Source organism: Prionailurus viverrinus, chromosome C2 (genome assembly GCF_022837055.1).
Source record: "Prionailurus viverrinus isolate Anna chromosome C2, UM_Priviv_1.0, whole genome shotgun sequence".
Lineage (NCBI taxonomy): Eukaryota > Metazoa > Chordata > Mammalia > Carnivora > Felidae > Prionailurus > Prionailurus viverrinus.
In genome coordinates this window covers 15,732,070-15,755,541 of record NC_062569.1, presented here as the reverse complement: position 1 = coordinate 15,755,541, position 23,472 = coordinate 15,732,070, and the positions used below count along the sequence as shown (strand labels likewise).

Genomic DNA, 23,472 nt, shown 5'->3' with positions numbered 1-23,472 from the left:
CTCCAGGTACCACCCTCCCGGGATGAATTTTGGAGACACACACAATCCGTCCATATCATTAAGTAAATTGGCATAGGTCAGAGTGTGTGGTAAACTGTAGCCCATGAACTGAGTCCAGCCCAGTATCTCTTTTTGTTTGTTTGTTTTTGTTTTTCAGTAAAGTTTTACTAAAACACTGTCGTGCTCATTTGTTTATGCAATGCTTGTGGTTGCTGTCATGCTACAGGGGTAGAATTGAGTAGATGTAATAAAGACTGCATGGCCACAGAGTCAAACTATTTACTATTAACCCTTGATGGAAAAAAACCTGCCAACTCCATTAAGTGATTCAGTTAGTCAGCGATAGACTCTGGTTGCACACCCACGCAGACTGACCTGAGAATACACACAGCCCAGCCACCATGCTCTACTTTCTCCCAGGAACATGCAACTTGTTCTAATTTTTAATATAAAACTCAACTTTATTTCTTTTTTTCTGGAAGTCCTGGGACCCACATTTTTGCCCCAAACCTTCTTACCCTTGAGGTAGAATAAACACATTTGCTGCGAATAACGGTTAGGGGCCCAGATCTAGGAAAACTAAGCATTTCTAGATACCTTGCATATTCTTTTCAGGGGGATAAGAGCCTGGTGAAGGCTTCAGTGTAAAAGAAAGGGGACATTGGTGAAAGTCCAAGGAAGAGAAGTGCCAAACTAAGGGTGTGGAAACCTAAGGCCCATTTTCTAGAGGAGGATTGGCTGTGTGGAAAGTGCCAGGGTATGTAGACCAGAGCAAGAAGTGTTACAATGAATGCTATTTTCTTGCCTCAGAGTATGAGAGAGTTCACCAGTCCTGAGGTTCCAACTCAGGTAAAATTTGCCAACACTGGCTTGCTGTCTTTGAATATGTCACAATGTACCCATTCCATACCCAGAGCCCCCACAAGCCAGTTCTTTAGTCATAATGTAAGTAAGACAACATCTTGCCCATGCTTTGCATCATTGAAGGCCGTAATTTTTGGCTGCTGTATGCGAGTTTCTTCCCTGACCCACGTCAAGGTATCTGAAAGCACAAAAGGGACCCAAAGGGCCCAATTGGGAAGATTATGGGTGTGGAGGCAGTTTCTCCTAAAATTGGCACTTGAATGGAGCGATGAAATTGAGTCATTTGAATAAGCTGCACATTAAAGTACCTGGTATATGGTGGGTGCTTAATAAATGATAAGTTGATAATGATGATAAGGGAAAGAAAAACAGAAAAAGCGTTGCTACCTGGCCAATGGAGAGAGGCGATAGGAGACAAAGGCTCTGGATTTTATAGAACCTCTAGAATGTTTTAACTGATACCTAAGAGACATTGGTAGCTATCACACTCATTTGCGGAATGCCAAGGCACCTGTTAAGGAGATTGAAATTAATTTGTTTGCCTTTACCCTTAGGGCAGATAAACACTCCCATGTTTATTCTACCCATTTGTTCAGCAAACCCTTTGGTGCCTGGATTTGGTCCACAGTGAAAGGATCCATTTTAGCCCAGCCCTCTGGATTATAGATGAGAAGACTCCACACCAGCACAGTCTGTCTTTTATAGGATAAATCTTTGGTATCAATGATAGTGTCATTTTTTGAGCCAGGAACAGAGTTTATGTCCAAGACCGCACTGTTATTGGCAGCATTAAAAAGTGTCGAGACTAGACAATCCTGGCTCTTTATAGCTGTGTAGCATCTCAAGGCCACTATTTCCTCTATGGCTGCCAGTGCTAATGGACTGCAGACTCTGGGACTGGGTTGGCTACTCGTAAATCATTAGCAAGTATAAAATTGATGATCAGCAGCTCTAGCACCAATGCCAAACACAGTAGTTGGGTTATTAAGGTTTTTTAGGGAGGATACAGCTGTCAAGGCTCTGTAGAGACTACCGAGGGAAAAATAAAAACCTCTCCTGATCACATCTCCAATTCCAACCGGCAGGCACTGTCTTCTCTTCTGATCTCATTTCTCTATGTCACACCTGATAGAAGCTTCTTTTCTCTGACCACCAGATGAAGTGGAAGTAAACAAAAAGAACCTTATTACACTCTTCCCAAATCCCACTTACAACAGAAAGGATGAGTTTTTCCCAAGCGGTCTTTCTTTGCAACTCAAATCCAAATTCAATTAAATTCAGTTTGAGAAGAATTTAGTAAACATTTTCAATGCTTCTAGAACTTTGTCGGCCATTGGTAGGGGCCAGGATTGTCTAAGGATTAGGATTTCTATGATAAATGCACAAAATGCTTTATACTAAAGAAAAATTCAGGTTTAAAGCCTCTTACATGGCTCAAAATTGTGAATAAATGTGTGACTATTGTCAGGTCATCTGTCTTTACCCGGGACTCCCAAAGGATGGCTGTTCAGTTGGTCAATATTTTGAAACATTCTTGACATACATGATTATGTCCTTTTACTTAATGAAAAACAGTCACTAGGATATTGATCCCCATTGATCTGACATTCTGGGCTCTGAGTATAGAAAACCTAGTAATCATCTCTATTAGCCCTGACACATGATACAGAGTCTGGTCCAGGTGAAATGATTATCAAGTGCTAATGAATTAAATAAAAGACAAGTGAATAAGTAAATGCCAAAAATAGAGGGCTAAAAAAATATCCAAATTGGATAATTTAAGCAAAAAAAATCTATTTTCTTTGAATGATTCCCCCAAAGATGTCCACCAAATCAATCCAATATCTTAATCCCAGAACCAGTGAGTATGTTATCTTAACATGGCAAGGGTACTTTGTAGATTTGACTAAGTTAGGGGTTTTTAGGTGGGGAGATTATCCTGGATTATCTGGGGGCTTGATATAATCACAAAGGTCTTTGTAAGAGAGAGGCAAGAGATCATAAAAGTAGTAAGAGCTATGACAATGGAAGTAAGAGGTTGGGGTGATATAAGAAAGGGGTCAGGAGCTAGGGAATACAGGAAGCCTCTAGAAGCTGAAAAGGACAAAGAAGATGATTCTCCCCTCAAAGACTCCAGAAGGAACCAAACCAGATGACACCTTGGTTTTAGTCCCACAACACTCATAGCAGACTTCTTCAGCCCCTCCAAACTATAAGAGAACATTTTTGTGCTATTTTAAGGCACTAAATTTGTGATAATTTGTTGCAGCAACAATAAGAAATGAATGTACTTTTTGGTATCTGGAAATGCTGCTATAACAAATACCTAAAAAATGTAGATGTGGCTTTGGAATTTGACAATGTTAGAGGACTGAGGAATTCTGAGGTGCATGAAAGAAGAAGCCTAGATTCCTGTGGACAGACTATTGGTACAAATATGGGTACTGATGTGCTGCTCACGAGGGCTGAGAAGGGATTAAGCTCCTATCATCTTAGAGAATATTTAAATTATCATAGAGGTGCCTGGGTGGCTCAGTCAGTTGAGTGTCCAACTCTTGATTTCCGCTCGGGTCATGATCCCAGGGTCATGGGATCAAGCCCCACATTGGGTTCTGCACTGACTGTGAAGCCTGCTTAAGATTCTCTCTCTCTCGCTCTCGCTCTCTCTCTCTCTCTCCCTCTGCCCCTCTCTCCCACTCGTGCACGCTCTCTGTCTTTCAGATAATAAATAAAAAATTATCATAAAAAGACTGTTGATTGAAATGTGGACATTACAGGGGTTGCTGCTAAAGACTCAGAAATAAATGGTAACATGTTATTGAAAGCTGAAAGAAAAGGCATCCTTGTTATTCAGCAATAGGAAGCATAGCTGAAGTGGGTCACATAGTTGAGTGGAGAGTAGAACTGACAATGGACTTGGATATTCAGCTAAAGAGATTTCCAAGCAAAGTGTTAAAGATGTAGCCTGGCCCTCTTTGTTGTCTATGGTAAAATGTGAGAAAAAAAAAAAGAGATAATCTGAGAGAAGAACCAGGATGTAAAAAGAATCAAGGATTTGGTGTAAATGCTTAGCCTTATCCAGATCGTAAATGATACCAAAATTAAGAGATTTACTGTCAGGAAGGTATGCTCTGGAGACAAATCCAAGGCTGATTCTCTAGAGCCTTTTCCTAGGTTCTTGGAGGAGACAAAAGTCACAATATTCATTCACACAGAAGGCCCTTTGAAGTGATGAGTCATGTGAATCATGGGTCTCCTCATGCTATCTCAGCAGAAGACAAAAGTAGAGATGAGATCATTTAGAAGAGACCCATGCAGAAACATTTTATCTAATGGAATGAATTCCTGAGATATAACAGGAGAACCACAAGTTGTTGAACTCCCAAAAACTTGTAGGCAGGAAACAGACTAATAAACTACTCAGCTTTCAACTCATAGTACCTTTAATGAAAAAGGAAGGATGATTCTTTGGGACAGTAGGACAGAACTTTGAGCCCAGAAGGTGCATCCATTGACCACCGAGGAACCAACTATTTCTGGGCCTTAAAACTTAATGGAGGGGCTCTCGGGTGGCTCAGTCAGTTGAGTGTCCAACTCGGGTCATGATCTCACAGTTCATGAGTTCAAGCCCCACATAGGGCTCACTGCTGTTAGCACAGAAACTGCTCAGATCCTCTGTCCCCCTCTCTCTCTGCCCCTCTCTTGTTTGCACTCAAAAAATAAATAAACATTATAAAAAAAAACTAATGGAGTTTGCTCAGTTGAATTTCAAAATTGCTTGGAACCTCCTTTTTTCCTTTCATTTTCTCCTTTAGTGGATGGGGATACATATAATGTATCCAGTGCCTGTCCCATAATTTTATTTTTGGAGCAGATAACTTGAGTCTTCAGTGTTACAGGTGCACAGATGGAGAGGAATTTTGTGCCAGGATGAAATATATCTAGAGCTTCATTCACACTCATTTTAGATGATTTAATGATGAGATTTGAGACTTTAGAATTAATGAGATTTAGATCAGATTTTGAACCTGACTTTATGCTCTAAGGGTTCGAACTTTTGGGGACCTAAGGATGGGTTGGATTCATATTGTGTGTGAGAAAGACATCAATCGTTGTTACAGCTGCAATAGGCAACTAATACACTGAGTTATTAAAACATTTCCGGAAAGACTGTATTTTCTTGTTGGTTTGCTTTTCGATACTTCCAGTGAGAACTATTTGAAAGTCAGTGTGGATAATTCAGGAAGAAATTCCCTTTCCCTTAATTATCTTCTAAATCGAATGTTGGCTTTAGACTAAAGTATTCATAGAATTATGTTCTTTACTGTGTAGATGTGTGTGTGTGTGTGTGTGTGTGTGTGTGTGTGTGTGTGTCTGTCTGTCTCAGAAATAAGGTTTTTTTAAAAATTCTAACTGTATGTAAAAGTGTCAGGAAATCCATATATTGGTTTCTTTCCATTGGGTTAAGATACAGTCCCTGGAAAACCATTGCCAAGATTTCATGACACACTACCCACTCATCTTTTGTTTGTTTTTTTATCATTTAGCCACATTTCTCCTTAGCCTATTGTTTTCTAATCACACATACTGAATGATAGCTTCAATTATTTTTTGCTTGAATAATTACCATAAATCCTCATACCTAGACCATGTCTCAACACAAAGGACCTTCCAAGAAATGTCAGTGTTGTTGATTTTTGCTGAGAAGATAAAATCCAATAGAGACTTCTCTTGGTAACTAAGAGAAAACCCCTATTGCTTCTTCAGGCCTGAGATATTACTATGTGTTTATGCTGATAATTCATTAAACTTTTATTGCTTGGATACATTGATAAAAATACAAGGCAATCCATAAGGATTACTGAAAATTCCACACTCTATATTCTCAAGTGCTATTCACTATTCTATTGTAAAGTATTGTAACTCCTTTATACAGAAAATAGATTTAGGGCCCTTCTGAGAGTCATAAAAATGACAATGACCACTTAATATTTAAATCCAAGATACGAGGCCTGGTCCAGTTTCCTGAACTTGCAGGAAATTTAATGAAAATTTTGTGAATAATGAATCATTGCTACAATGAATTCATTGAGAAAAAAAAAAAACAATACGCCAACCAATTTGTGTCAACTAGCTAAAACAACAAACTAATGATATTTTATTCTTACTTCTCACTCAGGAGTTATGTTGTGTTGGTAGAGACAGCGTACCTCTGGTCAACCAAAACATTAAAAAAAAAAGGGACCCTGCCTGCAGATGCCCAAAGGCCTCAGGACCTCACACCCATTTCTGAATGGCTGGTTGGTGAGTTAGGGGCCCTCATGAGGTAATAACAGAGAAAAGGGGGAGGAGGAATATTTTTTCTCAGTCGCTGGGGATCCTATTAGTTTGTGTAGAAACAGAAGAGCATCTAAAGTTCATTTTGTTGTTATTTTAAAGAGCCGTTCAGCTTTGTGAGAAAGCAGACCATCATAAGAAAAAGGAGTTTAATATTCTGTGGTGTGTGTAGAATAATGATCTTTGAATGGGACACACATCTCTCAGATATTGGAGGACCAGAATGGAATTGGCTTTTGTTTTTCTCTACAAACCTACCTGCCTCCAGTGTTTGCTGTTTTGTTGACTAATGCTACCATCCACACAGTCACCAAAACCAGAAACCTAGACATCGAAGAGACCTCCTCTCTCTCTCCCTCCCCTTTCATTTCTGATCACCACTGAGATCTGTCCATTCTTCATATGAGGTATATCTAAAATCCAAACTTTCTAGGTATGAGGCTGTGGCTAATTGTGAGCCCTGGAAATTTCTCTTTGGAACTAGCTCCCTAGCATTGAAAGATTATACTGACCTATGGGCTCTCTGGCTCTTCTCTATGTTCCATAGGGCCTTTTTAAAAGTAGAATAATTAGGGGCGACTGGGGACGCTCAGGCGTCCAACTCTTGATTTTGGCTCAGGTCGTGATCTCATGGTTGTGAAACTGAGCCCTGTGTCAGGCTCTACACTGATAGCTCAGGGCCTGCTGGGATTCTCTCTCTCTCTCTCCCTCACTCTCTGCCTTTCCCCAGCTCATTCTCTCTCTCTTTCTCTCCTTCAACAAAACAAAACAAAACAAAACAAAAAACTAAAAGTAGAATTTTATGGGATGTAAGTAAAAATCAAATACAGTCTCATTACAAAAAAAAAAAACCAACAAACAAAACAAATATAGAAGTACACATAATAAAGTCCTTTACACTTCCCCATCTCATGCTCATCACAGAAGTATCCACTATTAACACACTAATTTGTGTTCTCTCTGGCCTTTTCTACACATTCATGTAAATATGCACACTTGCACACATAATCATTGCTGTTTAAACATGGAGTTATGATGCTTTGATTTATGTGTGTTAACAATGTCTTGGAAATCATTTTATGTTAGTATATATAATAATATTTGTATATTATTTGTAATATATTATATATATATTATATATTATATATATTATATATATATTATATATTATGTATATATAATATTATATATTATTTGTAATAATTTGTATAGCAATTATTATGTGCTAAAACCTGTTCTAAGTGTTTGATATGTATTATTTCAATTATCACACTATCTCTGTGTAGTTAGAACTATCAAGAGTATGTCTTTTTTTACACATCAGAAAACAGAAGCATATAAATGTTAGCTAATTGCAGATAAAATAGAAATTTAAGTATAAACTTAAACTTAATAGAAACTTAAATAACAAAATGATATAGCTAGGTAGTGGAATAAAAAATCAATTTAGATTTCTATATACCAGCAACAAATAATCAGAAAATATTAAAATATACAAAAGCATGAAAAAGTCAAGTAGCTAAGAATAAATATAACACGCACACTAGAAACTATAAAACATAATTGTGAGAAATTTAATTTAAGAATACCCATGTAAGCAGAGTGATTAGTCATGTTCCCAGAAGATTCCGTTTTGTAAACAAATAGAATTCTCCATAAATGGATCTACAGAATCAATATAATTTCACCAGGTCTGTGTGTGTATGTGTGTCTGTCTGTAAACTGACAAGATAATTTTAAAGTTTATATATAAACACAGAGGGCCAAGAAAAGCCAAATTTATGCTAAAGAGGGCCAAAGCTGGAGAATCCCTACAGTCAAACACCGAATTCATTGCAAAGGAATAGGAATTATGATGGTATAGGCATCAAAACAGAAGTCACAGGATGTGGAGCTCAGCAACAGACCCACACTTAAACAGTCACTAGAGTTCTGACCCAGGTGCCACAGCAGAGGTGGGAAAGGATGGTCTTTTCAATACATGGTGCTGGAACAATAGAAGAGCCCATGCGAAAATGAAATTTTGACTCTCTCTCTCTCTCTCTCTCTCTCTCTCTCTCTCTCTCACACACACACACACACACACACACACACACACCAATTCCAAATGGATTACACAGATTAAAATAAGAAAAGTAAAACAATAAAGTTTCTAGAAGAAAACATCGAAGGATGTCTTTAACACCCTATGTTAGGCAAGGATATTTTAAGCAAGCTGCAAGAACAGCAAAAACCCAAAAAGGAGAAAAACAGATAAATTAGTCTAAGTTAAAAGGAAGAAAAAACTCTCTTTCTCAAAAGACACCATTTAAGAGAGAGAAAGGGAAAGACTTCGGGGGTCAAAGATAATTTCCACGTATGTATATGATGAAAGATTTGCATCTAGACTATATATTTTTTTTAACTTAGTAAGAGAAAGCAGATGGGCTCAGAGACTTCCACACAACATGAAAGGCATGCAAATGAGCAGTAAACATAAAGGGCTCAGTCTCATTAATCATAAATAAATGAAAATTAAGACCAAAACGAGGTACTATTACACACCTGTAATGAATGAAAAACACTGTGAACACCAATTGTGTGTGCTGTGGGGCGGGGTGGGGGGCATATATTACAGCTATGCTGTTAATAATTTAAATTGGGGCACCCATTTAGAAAGATGCTTAAACATGTTCACACCCTGTGATCCAGAAATTCTATTCTAAAATTAATTTCAGCTCAGGTCATGATTTCATGGTTCATGAGTTCAAGCCCTGTCGAGCTCTGCACTGACAGCCCAAAGCCTGCTTGGGGTTCTGTCTCTCCCTCTCTCTGCCCCTCCCAGCTCGCTCGCTCTCTTTCTCTCTCAAAATAAATAAATCAACTTTGAAATAAAATAAAATAATAGAAGGAATAAATACATTGTGGCATATTTACACAAAGGGATACCACACACTAATAAAAGCTAACAAATTGTAACTACATTCTAAAACATGGATAAACCTTTACCTTAAGAGAAAACACCAGACACAAGAGTATATACCATATGATTCAGCTAGATAAAGTTCAAAAACACAAAACCAGTCTATGGTTGTACAAGGCAGAATAATGTTTATTAACGTAGTTTCCCTCAGGGAAAACGGAGAGGACTTCTGATACTTTATATATTGTATTAATTTTCTGAGTACTGCTTTTATTTGTATTTATTTTTTTGAATATTAATCTACCTTATAAGAGTTTTATGCACATTTTTCATGTATGTGATACTTTGATAAAATTAAATTTAAAAACATAATGAAAGAATGGAATTAATGCTAATATGCTAACAAGTTGGGAAACATAAAATGAGAAAATTTTTAAAAACTTAACTTTTTAACATTGACTCAGGAAAAAATTTAGACTAGTACCTGTAAACTGTTAAAGAAAATGAAGCTTTTTATGCATTATTTTTTCATTCATGATATTGGGGTCATATTATGTTTGCATAACAATTTGGGAAGATCTTTATAATTACCATAACTTCTCTACACTGGAGCATTTTCTATAAAATAGAAATAAGAGGTTCTTGAAAATCTGGAAAACAGAAGATATTATTTTGACCTGATGAAGATTTAGGGGTAGATATTTGACTACCTCTAGTTTTCTTCTATTCAGATATCCCATTTCTAATCTATGCAGATTTTTTTACATTATTTAAAGTTATTTGGAGATCCAAATTTCCCTAGAGACTTGTCTACATTGGCGGTCACATTTATTTTGCTACACCATTAATTGTTGAATAACTCATTTGTCTACACTTGAAGGGAGGGGTAGAGTTCCCTCTATGGAAGTAGCCTTGATTTCTGGAGCTGCACCATATAAGAGAAGCACGTAAAAAAGTGTATTTTTACATTTTTAAGGGGCATGTGGTAGAGAAGGTCAAGTGGTCAAGGCCAAGTCGTTTGACATGAGGAAGAATGAGAGAAATAGGCCAAAAGGAAGGAAGAAAACCAGAAAGCGTGTAATGGGATCCTTCCACATCATCCTTCAACTTTTCATTAAAGTTTTTAAAGTTAGAAAAAATTCTAGTACAATTCAGTCGCTCAGGGGTAATGGCCACAGGACTTATACTTGTCTACTGGTTGGCATAGGTCTGAATCAATATTCACACTGACGCATGAATGCAAAGTCAGAAAAAAATGAGAAAAGAAATAATAGAAGTTATTGGAAGGATTCTGGACTTAAATTACAGTAGTGACTAATCAAGATTAACATGTGCAGGAGACCACAGCAGATGTTTAGACTACATCTGCCCATTTATATGCCCGGTTCTTGCCACATTAGTTAGCACGATGTGTCAATGTGTATGTGTGTTAAATTGAATCATTGCGTGGAAACTGAGTATAAGAGAGCATTCTAACCTCCCTTAAAGTGATCAGTGGGTTTCGGGGGTGGTGTGGGGCAAGAAAATGCTGTTAGATCTCCAGGGTAAGCATGACGCAGGCTTCTGACAGACTGACTAAGAAACCCAAGACCCAGGCAGTACACCCATCAAGCTCTGAGAAAGGGAAGAGAATCAGGGATAAGGATGATGAAGATGAGATTTATATTAAGATTTAAGGAATCTTCCAAGGAGTAGAAGGTGTAGAAAGGAAATTCAACTTGCATACCTAACTTTCCACCAGACATTTTCTCATGGCATCTTCTGCACTCTCTTTCCATTAGCCTCCATATGTATATGTCTAGCTAATTTCAAACATGGTAGAATAAAAAAAAAAAAACCATGGTGGAATATAATCAACCATTAAATCAGGCATATAAACATGGTAAAATGTGTATTTGTAACTCATTCTTTGGGCTACTCCAGAGACAGGGCCATGGAACACGATTCTCTAAACTCTTGGGTCTTTTTTTTTTTTCTTTCAATAAAAAAGCTTTGCATCATGTGAGTTTTAGGGTACAAAAATGTGTTCTCTTTTGCTTCAGCCTCCACTTTCAGTGCTATGACTAAATGGTTCTCTGCTTTTCTCCAAAAGAATTATGGGCCAACCTATCTGATTTTGAAGTTGAAATCAATAATTCGATTGTCCATCTCCCCCACTTAAGGATTGCAAGTTATCTATGGAAAACCTCAGTTGACATCCAATACATTTATGTGCAGTCTATTTACTTCTCCAAGGAACACATTCTCCACCTTGCTCTTAATTGCTCTCTGGAGATAGAATAGAAAGAGAGGAGCTTATCGGTGGTGACCAGGAAGGCCAGCAAGGCAGGGCTATCAGTGACTTGTGGTGGTGCAAATGGCTCTGTTGGAAGTCGCAAGTCACGGTGGGTGGTTCTGCCCCACCCACCTCATTCTCAGGAACCTCTCCTGGAGTCACATGTTTACAACCAGTGCTACAAGGGCCTTCACATTACATTTAGTACAAGATATATTTAGATAAAGCTTCCCCAAGGGTATCCAAGTGTTGATATATAGCAGCAGTTAAATTCTGTTTCCAAAAGAGAACAGTTTTCAACGTTTGGTCCATCCAGATGGGCCATATTCAAAGCAACCAATATACTGAGAACTCTGTCAATCACACTTGAATCTAAGTACCGACCATGAATACACAGAATGATGAAAAGTTATACTAGCTGGCTGTTACTGGTAACAGATAAAACTGTTAGGGAAGGAGGAAGGATTGATAAAGGTAGGCAATCCTGAAAATTTAAAATAATCGACCACTGATTGATAAAAAAATAGCTCAGGGTCATAGTAACACAACTCTTCTCATCCTAAAAAATGGCTTAACTAACTGACAACCTTGTTTCATCAAGAAATGCTAATGTATTGCAAACTCATTAGTTGAGCAAAACAGAATAATCTATTCTTTACTCATGAAATTTCAAGGACATTTGGCAATCTTGAGAATTTTTACACCAATCTCCCTTTAGAATGTCAGGTCCTGGTAAAAGAAGATGCCATGGGAACACAAAAAGATAGGCAGATATCTCCCATGACACCTAATATCTAAGAATTAGAATAAGCTGCAGGGGTGCCTGTGTGGCTCAGTCAGTTGAAGCAACCGACTCTTGGTTTTGGCTCAGGTCATGATCTCACAGTTTGTGATTTCAAGCTCTGCAACAGGCTCCATGCTGACAGCACGGTGCCTGCTTGGGATCCTCTCTCTCTCTCTCTCTCTGCCCCTCCCCTGCTCACACTCTCTCTCAAGATAAATACATAATTTTTTTAAGAAAGAAGAAGAACAAAACCTGCGGTGCCTCCTCTTGTATGTTCTTTCAATGTATCTCCATCCATAAAAATTTGGGTTCTTAGTATGTTTAAAGGGAGGTTAAAAATGGGGTAAGTGTGAAATCTTGTTAGTTAAGTATATTTTCAATTTCTTATATGATTCTTAGTGGGACTATCTGGCAGGTGCTAGCCTGGACCTGCCACCTGGAATGTCTATTAAGGCAGCAGGAAATCAATAAATCTAAGATTCTACAAGCCAAATAAGGGCTTTTCATCTTTAACTTGACTCAGCACTGCAAAAGAATACTGAAAAGTGAGTTATGTTACTGACATTAGCATCTCTGAAAAGCATCACATAAAATCATTGACTAAAAAGATATGAACATGAAAGAATGTGAGACAGTGTAATATAACGATCCAGGTCAACGACTCTTGCTCACTATTGTATCAAGTACCAAGCACGTGCAGAGTGCCTGGTGAGTTCTCAATGACCATTTGTTAAAAGACAAATGAATTAATGAGTGAATTAAGAAAATGATTATGATGTCAGTTGGCACGTTCACAGTTTTATGACACGCAGGCAATGAGACTTGTACAGCTCAGATTACTGAAAGGGGGGTAACTGGAGAAGGACATGTTTATAGGACAAGAAGGACAAGAAATACATATTTCAGCTCTAAGCATGGCTTTTCTTTAATAAATTCCAATAAATGCAGATTATTTTTCTTAAATGAAATTTAAAAGGAAACATCCCACATTTTTTAAAAAACATAGTATAAACATGAACGATAGAGATAAATATAAATATGTACAGATGAAATTGTAAAGAAAATAGCTAAAACAATAAGATGATGACATTTCATCCAAGGATAATGGAAGAGCTTTAGTGAAAAAAATCATAGCAGGTCAAGGACCAATAAAAAGCTAATTACATACAGTGGCAGTAATTTTAAGTAAATGCTGGGCTGGCCTGGCCTAACCCAATGTCTATGTTCCAGTAAATGAAACATTATTGAAAGTAGAATATTATTTACAAATTTGTCAATCATTGAAATTCATTATCCAGTTGATGGATGTTAATCAAAGATAAAACAATGTACTGTGCAGCTAGCAAATCATTTTTAGTAAATTCCACTGTAGATCTCTAAAATGAGACCAACGTAAAGTCAGAAATGCCTTCAAATTGCATTTTTAAAGCATTAGGGATTTCCATGTTCAAAAAAGATGAGGAAAATCACGTTATCGTTTCTTCCACCTTAACAAAAATAAGCCAGGTAAGCTATAAAATCAAAGTGTTTGTTTAAAATATATCAGAGATCTGAGAATGCAAACAAACCTAAATTAACTAATTTCCACAATATGACAATTTATTCTTAGGAGTGAAGCAATTCATGATCATTGTTATGCCTTCCAAAGAGGCCAGCTATTTTTATTTCTGGTGAGAGCTCTTCCTTGGCTTGCAGATGGCTGTCTTCTCACTGTGTCATCACATGGTGGAGACAGAAAGAGTGGGTTCTCTGCAGTCTCTTCTTATAAGGACACAAATCCTATTTGATCAGAGCCCCACCCTTATTTAACCTTACTGACTTCCGTAAAGGTCCTGTCTCCAAAGGTAGTCACATTGGGGTTAGGGATTCAACATCTGAATGAAGGTGGAGTGGGGAGAGAAACATTCAATCCATAACAGGTAATAATAAATGTTTTCTTAAAAAAAGAAGAAGAAGAAGAAGAATACTTGAGCTTATTGGAGAATTGTTGCTTTTATTGGTTTACTGTATTTTTTTTGTTTATTTTAGATACACCTTCCCATGGAATATGAAATTAGATGAAACAAATGGGGGAGAAAAGTGTAATTCTGTACCTGGAAAAGTACCTGGAATGTACTGAGAGAAGTTATTTAGTTTTTGAAGTAATGCTCCCAATGCAAAACAAACAACAATTCAAGTAGCAAATGTAAAAGTTTATGTAACTGCCCGTAAGTTATAAAATGTGAATAATTCCAAACATGTGTAGCATTTCGAAGTACTTCATGAAATAATATTTTAACATCTTGCCTCTCCAAAATATAGGAACAAAACAAGCCAAGCAACAACTAAACCAAATAATAAATTTCATTTTGAGAAATATGGAAAAACTGCATGGCCATAATGAAAAACAATGACTTAATCAGATACTGCATTGAAACAATTCAGAGAAAGAATTCTATGGGAAGAATGTTTTGGAAGAAAAATTAATCTGAAGACACATCCAGGCTGCTCCTTACTCCTAAAATAGATCTCAATTTCAAGAAGAAAATAGCCTCTTTTTCTGGTATTGTATCTAAGATATTCAGGCCACATACTATAAGACTGAAAACACAAAAAAGGGACTTGGCTTCTGACCTTTCATGCTTTCCCCAAGAAATGTTTGTTCTGCTGGTATCCAACAAAAATTAAAGCCATTTGTATACCTAGGATGTAATTAATGGTAAGAAATAGAGGCATATGTGCTGAAAACAGTATTACTGTCAGCTGAAAATTTGATGTGCCGCACATATGTGTGGGCCATAAGAAATCAGTATCTTTCCCAGTTACATTGTTTGCCTCTTGGCCTTAAAAACAACAAAAAAAATATTTTTTTTTTCATGAGCAAAGGGAACTCGGAGTGGCCAAATGCTTTTGCCAGTGGACTGGTTGGGTTTTCTTTCGTGAATAAGGAGACACATACACAATACACAGGCTTCCCCGCCATTCTTTTCATGGCTCTCTCTCTGTCCAGCAGTGTCTGGGGACTTTGGAGATTTTGCTTCACCTTTGAAGATTAGAGGGAGCTGTAGATAGGAATATGCTTTAGTTTCCGTAAGTAGCAAAGGTTTTTAATTTTTTTTTTTTAACGTTTTATTTATTTTTGAGACAGGGAGAGACAAAGCATGAACAGGGGAGGGTCAGAGAGAGGGAGACAAAGAATCCGAAACAGGCTCCAGGCTCTGAGCTGTCAGCACAGAGCCTGACGTGGGCCTCGAACTCACGGACCGCGAGATCATGACCTGAGCCGAAGTCAACCGCTTAACCGACTGAGCCACCCAGGCGCCCCAGTAGCAAAGGTTTTTAATACATTTTTTTTATTTTATTTTGAGAGAAAGAAAAAGCACAATGGGAAGAGCGACAGAGAAAGGGTGAGAGAGAAAGAATCCCAAGCAAGCCCTGCACCTTCAGCACAGAGCCTGATGCAGGCCAGAACTCACGACCCACAAGATCATGACCTGAGCCAAAGTCGGTAGCTCAATCAACTGAGCCACCCAGGCACCCCAAGCAGCTAAAGGTTTTTAACTGATTCTTCCTCTGTGTACTTTTCTTGGCCCATTATTAGTGAAGTATGTTCCTTTTCTCCTCTAGTTGTATTTGACCCTTAGAATATACCTCAGTTTATAAAAGTTTCACCATCTTTGACCTTAAATATCATTTTTTCTGGAAATAAAAATGGGATCCACTTAAGAGAAAAGAAAGTTTACTACCACGTTGATTAAAATATACTTTCAAATGTTCTTGGGGACAATCTCTTAAAAAATAATTAAAATCAGTCTTTTCCATGAAACTTGAGTAGATTCAAGATTCATGTACAAAAATTATCTACTTATTTAGAAAAATAAACAAATAATATAAAGAAGGCTTTTATGTATTACTATGGTCTTTAATTACATGGGTCCCAAATACATTATAATCCAGGTAGCAAATTTAAGAAGATTAGTAATTCTTTAAGTGTAGCAGATGCTGTTGGTGCCCCACCCAAATTCTCTAGCACTTTCCACCCATTGCGTACCTACCAGACTTCCATCAGCATCATTGCTTTACTTGAAGACTCTCCCTGGTTCTTGGAACTCTCTTTGTTGCCTATGTGGCAGTTTGCAAGTGCCAAGGAGTTAATACTCCCCAGAGCTGCCCTCCAACAATGCAAAGTTGGAATCATTGCATGAATATCCCAGCTCACTCACCCCTCGGAGGGATGACTGTGAGGTGTATTGTACCCTGACTCCCGTGGTCCACAGAAGGATTAAGCTCCACGTATAGACAGTGGTAACTGGACTGTTATTGAGCACTTTATTGGCTGCCTTCCTCCTCTGAGTTCATTCCCCTTCTCATATTCTTTGGGATCACCTTTCAAGTAGGCTTTTTATTCCTTAATCCCTGTCTCACGGTTTGCTTCTGGGGGACTCAAACAAAGACATTATGGAAACGTTGCTCATCCACTCTGCAATTGTTCAGAGATTTAATTTTTCCAAAGGGAATGAATCAGCATTCCTTGACTTCAGTGATAAAATTGACACTTTTAGTGGCTGTGCCAAAAAGCCCTAACCAGTGAAAGTATATTGCCAAAGGTCTCCTACAGAGCAGATTTCATACCAATGTCAGCCCACCATGCACAGGTAGCCTTTTCATTATGGCACTCCAAATGTTATTACCTGTAGATCTTTACTGGGAGACCCATGAGTTTCCTGGCAATTATAAGCCTTGGTACTGGTATCCTGAGGACAGAAAGGAAGGCTTATTGATAGTCTCATAATATAATACAATATCCTTTTTTTAAAGGTTTGTTTATTTTGAGAGAAAGAGAGCATAATCAGGGGAGGGGCAGAGAGAGAGAAGGAGAGAAAGAATCCAAGCAGGCCCCACGCTGTCAGCCCAGAGCCCCCACAGGAGGGCTCCATCTCACAAATCATGAGATCATGACCTGAGCCAAAATCAAGAATCAGAAACTTGGGGCACCTGGGTGGCTCAGTCGGTTAAACATCCGACTTTGGCTCAGGTCATAATCTCGTGGTCCGTGAGTTCAAGTCCCGTGTCAGGCTCTGTACTAACTGCTCAGAGCCTGGAACCTGCTTCAGATTCTGTGTCTTCCTCTCTCTCTGCCTCTTCCCTGCTCACACTCTGTCTCTCCTCTCTCTCTAAAATAAATAAATAAATAAATAAATAAACAAACAAACAAACATTAAAAAATTAAAAAAAAAAAAGAATCGGTCATTTAACCGGCTGAGCCACCCAGGCGCCCCACAATCTCCTTGTTTTGATTTTGGTATTTCACCTCTGACTTTACCCATGCTGGGTGTCTCAATGCCCCCAGGACTCTCTGTTTCCATTTTTCCTGCCAATAAACTTCCATTTTTTCTCAGGGATGGATGGGAAGAGATGCTTGCGGGCGGTGAAAATGGTAAGCACCTTATACGTTAATTTAACTAATATCCCCCTTTCGGCCCATGCCTTCATTCATGGTGCACTGGGACTTTCCAGGGTGGAGCACGGGACAGTAACTCTCCTTAGTATCCATCTCGTGTGCTTTTAGGTTGCAGCTTCCTCTGCCATGTTAGTTATCACTCTTCCCGCTGAAGCCAGATTCCGTGTACTGCTGTTCTCCTCTCCAATTCTCTTTGCCCCTGTACTCTTATTCCTTTCTTGTTTATTCCTGTTATGTAATTTTAGTGGGATTGCATGACCCACTTCAGCTCAGGTCATGATCTCACTGTTTGTGAGTTCAAGCCCTGCATCAGGCTCTGTGCTGACAGCTCAGAGCCTGGAGCCTGCTTCGGATTCTGTGTCTCCCTCTCTCTCTGCCCCTCTCCTGCTCACATTCTCTCTCTCTCTCTGTCTCTCTCAAAAATAAATAAACATTAAAAAACATTAAACAACAAATAAAGTACTGGCTAACATGGTCAACGCGATCCTGAGCCTCGCAGTCCTTCTAGTTTCTCTAAGAGCGTGATCTCAGGTTGTACTGTCAGGGATATGTGGCTTCTCTGCAAAGAAATTTCATTTTTATATGAAGGAAGAATAAAGACCCAAAGGAAAGAGTCTGATTTCTCCTGCAAAATCATGTTCAAGACATAAAAGCACTTCACATTTCTGTAGAAGCAGGCTTTTTTTTTTTTTAATTGAATCAGCAACACATAGTTTCATTTAATCTGCACGAACCTGGCATATTTGGTGACAAAGTGCTTTTTTTTTCACCTAAAAACATTAATAATTTCAACATCTACTTCAGCAGTGGGTCCTAGAAAGAGTCACACAGAATAGTGGACCAGAGCAACTCTACCATCTGAAAAGTCAAAGATTTAAGAAACACTAAGGGCCAAGAAGAGGGACCCAGAGATTTACAAAAACTGTTCTTAGTTCACCAAAATGAAGGTGTACCTCATGAAGCGTGAGCCTAGAATATAAAAGTAGTGTGACCATATGTACACATATACCTATGTGTTCAGTAGAGATTGCAAACAATGACAACCAAGACCCAGGTCAGAAGCAATGCTTTGAAGTGCCTCCTTTTCCACCACAATCAAAAGCTTACCATGTTTTTAACCAAGAATCTCAACAGAAGAATGTGATTTTATTCTATATCAAGCAAAGGAGGAAGTTGCCTGTTTTCAATTTGATTCAGATTTGGCCCATCAAAAGAATAAAGAAATTGTTTCATCTGAGGGAAACAGTGGATTTGCAAGAGTTATAAATATGAAAACAAATTAATATGGAAATTTTAGTTATGCTTTATAAAGATTACCTAAGTCACGAAATATAGAAAATTTTTTTTCATCAAAAATGTTGCGACTAAGACAAATCATTCACTGTTATGGTTTTTAGCAGGCATATGGTCTCTCACCGTGGCATGGATGGATTAAGGCTACATTAACAGTAGCCAAGTGGCTCGTATATGCCAGGGGAGGGTGGTTAATCTCGGTGTGCTTATTTTCCCTTAAATTCCAATTTCTTTTGCTCATTTGAACTACTTGTAGAGTATGGTAAGAGAAATAGTACAAGGTGACTATTGTATATATAAAGGTTCCAAATAGTATATTCTTTACATTTCATCAGCAACACAGCTAAAATGTGCAAGAAAATATTAGGATTGGCTTTCTCTAGCTTCTCTCTTTAATTGCTCATGCTTGAACTGCAAAATTAGGGAAGCAAAAGGAAGATGCTGTGATTTACATTTTATATAAAAAGAGTCTTAGAATAAGAACAAATACCAATTATTTCACTGCAATGCTCCGTCATGGAGTAAAACGGGGCACTTAATATTTGTGAAAAGGAGGGGCAGGTTCATAAGAAATAATACAGGGAGTGAGGATGAGAGAATGAGAGAGGGAGCGAGAGAGAGAGTGAGTGAATGCTTCTTGCAGTTTATAAATAAATGCTCTTAATAACTCTCAGAATTTAAACAGAGAACTTATTTAGGAAAAGTGCAGTGAAGAAAAAGCTCCTGTTGTGCCCAATTTGCTTGATTATTTAAAAATAAACTAAATTCTGCCTAGGATTCAGGAACTTTAAATGATAGAGCTTTATTAAGTAAAAAGTTTGATATAAGTGATATATACCCTTGAATTCTTTGATGAGCTCTTTTTGAAAAAAGTTATAGAGTTGCCAACTATGGCCATCTGATACTTAAGCTAATGGAAAGAACATATGCCAAGGGAAGACATTCACCATCACTGTGACCTGTTAGGAGGTATTTCTGCTTTAATAAGGCCACATGGTAATATCAGCAGTCATGTAGCAGATGTATGTGTGTTGTGTAGAGTTTCAAAAGAAGTCTTTCCCTATGGAAGATCTCAAAGTTTATCTGGCACGTGTAACGTACCCATGCCACAAAGACCAGCTAAAACCCATGGCAGAGAACAAATATAGCCAGTCAAATTTAGGAAATGTAGCAGATTCATGAGCTTAAATAACAAAGGAAAATAGCTCTTTTAAGCCACTAGATTTAGCAGTGATTGGTTATGTAGTGATAGATATTCAACACAGCTACTTATTATGCATCCAAGGCAATCAATTAGTTTAATATGCAGTGGTGTGTACAATAAGAACTTAAGAACAGAAACTTATCTTTCAAAATTATTAGCAACCTGTTGAAAGATAACCATAGGCTACATCTCCTCCATAAGTTATTCTTTTTTTTTAATGTTTATTTATTTTTGAGAGAGAGAGAGAGCACGAGTGAGGGAGGGGCAGAGAGAGGGAGATACAGAATCTAAAGCAGCCTCCAGGCTCTGAGCTGTCAGCACAGAGCCCAATATGGGGCTCGAACTCATGAACTTAGAAATCATGACCTGAGGCGAAGTCGGTAGCTCATCTGACTGAGCCACCCAGGAGCCCATCCTCCATAAGTTATTCTTAAGCACAACATTGAGAAAAGCATTGACCTTCTACCTTCAAGTTCACTGAGTTTTCTTGACTATTACAAACCTGACATGGATACGTATACCCATATACACATGGCTCTAAATCTATTTTTCATGAGTGTAGGGATAAAAATTTAAAAGTAACCAACAGAAGATTTGAATTACAAAGACTATCTTTAACATAAGAAATGGAATAGAAGGGGTAGAAGATCAGCATCTTTATGCAAGCAGGAGATAGGAAAGAAGAAAGGGAAAAGCAAACAGAAAAGAAGGTAACAAAAATGAAGATGTGGAATAGTTCATTATGTTAAAAATAAATGGCTACGAGAGGAAAAACTCAATTAAATATTTTTTTCCTGTCTGGAAAGAGTTAAGATTTTAATCTAATCACATTACTTTTTCTATAATCGTCAGTGGATCCCTGCTGCGTTCCTCATAAAGCTAGAGGTATATTTATCTTTCAAAGGTATAGGCTTCCCAATTTTGACAGTATTGTTCATTATATCTCTTTCTTCCTTTCTTCCTTCCTTATTTCCTTTATTCATTTGTATTTGTATTTTTTTCTGAGAGAGAGGAGAGAGGGAGAGAGAGAGAGAGAGCTCAAGCAGGGGAGGGGCAGAGGGAGATAGAATCTTAAGTAGGCTCCACACTGAGCACAGACCCCAACACGGGGCTCGATCTCATGACCCAGAGATCTCACGACCCTGAGATCATGACCTGAGCCGAAATCAAAAGTCAAGTGTTGGACGCTTAACCAACTGAGCCACCCAGGCACCCCTTTGTATCCTTTACTGTAGAGATCACTCCTTAGGACAAATAACCAACTCATTTTATACAAGTCACTGAACAATTGGCCCATAATAATGATTTTGCATTCTGGCTGCCCTGCACTAAATTTCCTCTCATGAGAGGCAGGAAAAACACCTGCTATAGTCTCTCAGCCTCTCCTCCACCTGCAGAAGGCTGGTATACTTAACAAATACATTTAGATGTAATTTCTTTTCTCTTTGACCAGTTTCTTCTCTTTAATAGATTTCTATGCATATATTTCCATGATTTTTGCTTATTGTAGATATTTACTCAGAGAAATTAGAAGTTGGAATTACAATATCAGGGAATTTGTACGGTCTGTGAGATTATTTCAAAAATGAGTTCACCACAGCCCAAAGTGTCAAAGGACATACAACTACTTATCAGTAGAAGTGCAATTAGAACCCTGCCGTGTAGACTGTATTAGAATCGTTCATATCTTTTTATAGGTTTACCTACGTAGTGTTAGAGGAGTCCGTTGAAAAGTGGAAAGACTGCTTTTTATTAACTAGCACTTTTGTCTCCACCTTCTGTAAGCAATATGGCTGTAAGTTACAGTGCTATTTGGATAAGTGTAATGAAAATTCCAGACACTACCTGTGAGGTCTGATTGTCTCCTCTGGGCAGAAGATGTTGCCTATCTCTCATTCTGGTACTTAGAAATTTGTAAGAAACTCTTGTGACATAAACCCATAGCAAAGTTCAGAGATTTCTTTTTTTTCAAGTTTATTGATTTATTTTGAGAGAGACAGAGACGAGTAGGGGAGGGCAGAGAGAGAGAGGAAAGAGAGAATCTCAAACAGGCTCTGCACTAATGCAGGGCTTGAACCCACAAAGCCATGAGATCATGACCCGAACCAGAACTAAGAGTTGGACGCTTAACCAACTGAGCTACCCAGGCACCTCCAGAGATTTCAACAATAGCTAATCTATCCATTAACTTCAATCTCATGCAAGCATTAAATTTTTTTTTCTTAGAAATTGTGAGATATGTTAATATAAGACCAGCATATACAACATTCACAGGTAATATTTTTACTGAAGTATAATTGACATATAACGTTATGCTGGTTTCAGGTATAAGACACAATGATTTGATATTTGTATTTATTGTGAAATGATCACCACAATATATCTAACTAACATCCATCACTTTTCATAGTTACATTTTTTTTCTTGTGATGAGAACTTTTGAGATCTACTCTCTTGGCAACTTTCAAATATGCAATACTATTATTAATATGTAATATTAACTATAGTCACCATGCTGTGCATTATATCCCTATGGCTCATTTATTTTACAGCTGGAAGTTTGTACTTTTTGATCACCTTCACTCATTTTGTCCAACCTCCATCCTCCACCTCTGGCAATCACCAATGTGTTCTATGAGTCTTGGTTCTTTGTTTTTGTTTTTATTTTTTATTTTTGTTTTAGATTCTACATACAAGTGAAATTATACAGTATTTGCCTTTCTCTGACTTATTTCACTTACTATAATTCCCTCAAAGTCCATCCATGTTGTCATACAAAATTTATAAATATCTGCCATGACATCAGACTGCCAAATTCCAGCATTTTCATTAAAAATCATAAGATGTCGAGAATAGAAAACACCTTAGAAATTATCTACTTCCGGGGCGCCTGGGTGGCTCAGTTGGTTGAGTGCCTGACTTCGGCTCAGGTTATGATCTCGCGGTCTGGGTGTTCGAGCCCCAGGCTCGTCGGGCTCTGTGCTGACAGCTCAGAACCTGGAGCCTGCTTCGGATTCTGTGTCTCCCTGTCTCTCTGCGGCTCCCCCTTCCCCACCCTGCTCATGCTCTGTCTGTCAAAAAAAAATAAACATTAAAAAAAAAAGAAATTATCTACTTCCTCATTAATACATGAAGAAGCAGAAGCATGGAGAAGTGAAATAGCTTGCCTAAGGGGTAAACAGGTAATTCACTGGCTGGAAGCCAGATCCTCTGATTCTTACTCCAGAGCCCATTCATTTATCACTGCTGGGGAGAAGAGGACAACTTTGGGGTAGCTAGTTGGTTTTCTATTCTTCCACTAAACTATTTTTGATTTATGTGTTTATGAACCAGTTCTGAAGACAGAACCGCCAGCAGTAGTTTACAATAGAGA

At 38.0% G+C, this 23,472-nt stretch overlaps 1 long non-coding RNA gene across 3 annotated transcripts in view; it reads left to right on the top strand.

Moving 5' to 3' along the window:
• Positions 1-952: 952 nt before the first annotated feature.
• The window catches only part of LOC125175392 (uncharacterized), a 31,449-nt gene continuing 8,929 nt past the window's right edge, over positions 953-23,472 (top strand). Inside the window, exons 1-3 of one of the 3 annotated variants that reach the window (XR_007155769.1) lie at positions 953-1,038; positions 6,044-6,168; positions 17,541-17,578. This is a non-coding gene — a long non-coding RNA (uncharacterized LOC125175392). Of the gene's footprint in view, positions 1,039-6,043; positions 6,169-14,190; positions 14,272-17,540; positions 17,579-23,472 lie in introns of those variants that run through there. The other 2 variants (XR_007155770.1, XR_007155771.1) reach the window with 2 other exon arrangements.